The sequence below is a fragment of the Amblyomma maculatum genome, chromosome 8 (genome assembly GCF_055883805.1).
Source record: "Amblyomma maculatum isolate TAMU_Amacu chromosome 8, ASM5588380v1, whole genome shotgun sequence".
In the NCBI taxonomy this organism is placed as follows: Eukaryota; Metazoa; Arthropoda; class Arachnida; order Ixodida; family Ixodidae; genus Amblyomma; species Amblyomma maculatum.
Genome location: NC_139351.1, coordinates 25,594,823 through 25,598,335, shown reverse-complemented (window position 1 = coordinate 25,598,335; position 3,513 = coordinate 25,594,823). Strand labels below are relative to the sequence as shown.

Sequence of the window (3,513 nt, the reverse complement as noted above, 5' to 3'; positions counted from 1 at the left end):
CAGAAACACACTACTTTTTTTTACTTGTGCGGTACTTTTCGCTATGGAATATTGTTCCAAGATAAGAAAACCGGAAGTGCTCTTGCAAAGATAATACATGACCAAAGTACAACGAAGCATGCAGCTTCTCGATTAGAGAGGGAAGGTGCAGCGTTTGGCGGACCAAACGTCCATCCAGTTCCGATACATCTGGCATGCTTTGTTTTTGGGTGGTCATAAATATCATGCACAAAGATTGCACATTAGCAGGCAATGGCAGTAGTGATAACAGAATATGTAGCTCCTGCAACATCACTACTCTCAACAATTTGCTCGGGCACACCTTTAGCTGCATTCCCCAATTTAACAAATGCACCATTCCCACTCTCAAATGTAAAAGCTGAATGTGCCCAAAGAGGTCGAAAGTATGGAACAGCTTGTGTCAGGTGCAGAAGTTGATGGACATTGAATGTCATGCATCGTTGTCCATAAAGGCTAGGCGCTTGTGAGACGAAGCTTCTCAGAAGGTGTTCTAAACAAAAAATTGCATATAAGCATCAGTGTAATTGTACATTCACCAATGCACTTAAGATGACTACAGTTATATAACTGATATACCAGCAGTATGCAGTGTAAACCTAGTTGTTAGCATGCATGAGTTTTGCTTTTAGGTCAGATACATTGAGGTATAATGTCATGTAGATCACATGTAAGCATACCCGCATATTTGCTTATTGCTTTCACTTCACCCCTAACAAACAGTTACATAATCCACCACTTTGGTCTGCTATTAATTCAACCAAGCATTTGTTGATATTTGCACCGTCTGGGATCCTGCACTGACCTTTATGGTTCCGGAGATAGAGTGCCTGTTGTTGGAACAATGTGCAGGAGTGTAGCCCGTTTTTAGCTGCCAAAGGTTTAAACAGTAATGTTAACTGACATCTGACAGCAAACATGTGCCTTGCTTTTTGGCTCTACTGAAGAGCAGTTTGCAGAAAGGATAAATTTCCACATCCTTAGGTGTAGCAGTCGAGCACTCTAGCCGATAATCCACCACGATGGGGATTATGCAGTATAGCGCATATATGTTAGTGTGGCACACACATCACCACCCACTATTTTAGTAACTTTGGGTAAATGCAGCCAAAGTGCTCATACCTGTATGATCAATTTGATGAACCGAGAGCTCTTCCAGCAGCAAGGTGAAAACTGCTTCAGCCAGGAGTCAGAAGTGCCGAAGGTATCTTGGAGGAAGAATATGGCAACAGCAGGGTAAGCAGTAAAATAACCAGTTGTGCCATTCATGCGCTTTCCAGTACATCTCTCTCGAAGTGAATAAATCTATAGGAACATATATAATTAACTCTGTCATCAATAAAGGAATGGGTCGCCAGAACTTGCAAGATTTCTTTTCATACAGCCATTCAAACATACAGATAACACATCAGCTGAAACAACGCAAAGTTTTGCAGGACGTCGGTAGCTACGACACCCGGGGTACCGGACAGCAGGAGGTCTCCTCTCAGCCGGCGCACGGATCGGACGTGCTCCACGACCGTTCTAAGGCATCGCTGTTTCCCATCAGCCGCGCCGCCCCCTAAACGGGCCTCCCGAGACGCCACGCGTCTGCAGAGGAGCCCCATCAGTTTTGAAGCCTTCGTCTAGCCACCGCGGTGCTAAGTCTAACAGAGACGAGGCCCGTGTCGGCCCCGGTCGGGAAACCCTCCGCCATGGCCGCTCCAAATCAAGTGACTGGAGACTCTACGGATCGTAAACATGGATACGGTCCAAACCGAGGATATGGCTCAAACCGAGGCACCTCCACCTACTGAGGAAGAATACCTTCAAGATATGGTCCGCGTCTGGCACTGACGGAAGAACACGGCGGCGACAACGAGGAATGCCGGTATTGGTACGGCCGAGCAACAGGCGGCGGCTCATTCCGAGCATGCGCAGGGCGGGAATGCACTGCACACAACCTCGAAGCACGCCAAGCAACTCCTGTGGCGGCCGCAGAACACCCCACGCATCGAAAAGAACGACACGATTGTCGTGCTAAAACTACGAGAGACTCTCGACCTCAAGGCAACTTTCCGCCCTGGACAGGCCGGCGCTGCACTACAGAGCATCCTCGGGGAGGATGCAAATGCGGGACTTGCGGTGTGGCCCGTCTGGGAACAAAACGTGCTGGGCTGTGCATTGAAATCAGTGGACGCAGTGGAGAAACTACTCCGAGATATGCTACCGGTCGGGGGACGTCAGCTACCATTCTGGGGACACCCCGGTGAGTTCTGTCAGGGCGTCATGAACGTCTCCCAAGACGAAACGAACGAAACTATCAAAAGAAAACTCAGTGCCGAACAAAATGTACTATCTGTGCGCAAGCTAGGGGGATCGCCGGTCGCTGTGATAACGTTCGCTGGAACCAAGGTACCACGGACGGTGCTCTACAGCTACGAGGGGCTTCCTGTTCGTCTCTACAAGCAAACTGTACCTGTGTGCCACCGCTGTGGCACAGTGGGTCATCGGGCCGACACCTGCCCGCGACCGCAGCCAGGGCGCTGTGGACGCTGCGAAATACAAGTTCCTGCTGCCACACCTGACGGCCCAGCAGAACACCAGTGTACTCCGAGCTGCCTCATCTGCGGAGGAGACCACCCAGCTGGAGCCCCCGGCTGTGCCGTGCGGTTCCGAAAGGCCATCAAACAAGGCGGCCAGCCCGGATCCAAGCCTAAGCAGCTTCCTGCTTCCAATGCTGGCCAGATGAAACCGCCATCTGAGAAGCAGAAATCCAAGAAATCTCAGACTGGACCACCTAACACTCAAAAGTCCGGGACAATGGCGAGGCTGCCGGTCCTCAAGCCCGAGGACTTCCCGCCCTTGGCAACCGCTCAACCACAGGTGAGCAGTTGGAGCGGAGCAGTCTCGGGGCCCCCTCATCTTCGCTCCCCTATTGAAACCGCCCTACAGCAGCAGGTAGAGGAACTAAGGCGCCAGAACCAAATTCTAGCGCGCAAAATTCAAGAACTAGAGGCCAAGCAGGTAGGGCCATTCGAGCCCATTGAAACCGAGCCAGAAGACGAGGATGACAGATCATCCGTAACATCCTGCCTAACTAGCGTCTCGCGGCAGTCTGCGGACACGGTAATTGTATCAGTTCCCACTGCCGGCCACGAGGGCCTCGAGGCCCTGCAATGCCAGACTGATCAAGCAGAGGAGCGAGTGGCAGCCCTCCCGAATCAAATCATTTCAGCAGTCCGCGAGTCCTTCGATGACATGTTCAAGGCGGCCCTAACGCAAGCACTCCCCGAAATTGTGGCCCATGTCACTGACTCGGTCTTTAAGGCCGTGCAGCCCCGGGTCAGCACCCAAATTAAGAACACTTGCTGCGACTCCCCGCTCCTCAAGCGCAAGATAGCCTCCCGTCTGTCAGCGGAGGAAAACTGTTCAGGACCGGCTCCCTGTAGGTCGGTGCAGTCCCCGACTGGGGCTGCGCCCCCTACCGGCCTGAGCCAGGCCCCTGTCCCTTAA

At 51.9% G+C, this 3,513-nt stretch overlaps 1 pseudogene; it reads left to right on the top strand.

Annotated features, from left to right (window-relative positions):
* The first annotated feature begins 1,712 nt into the window (after positions 1–1,712).
* Positions 1,713–3,513, top strand: LOC146180757 (uncharacterized; annotated as a pseudogene).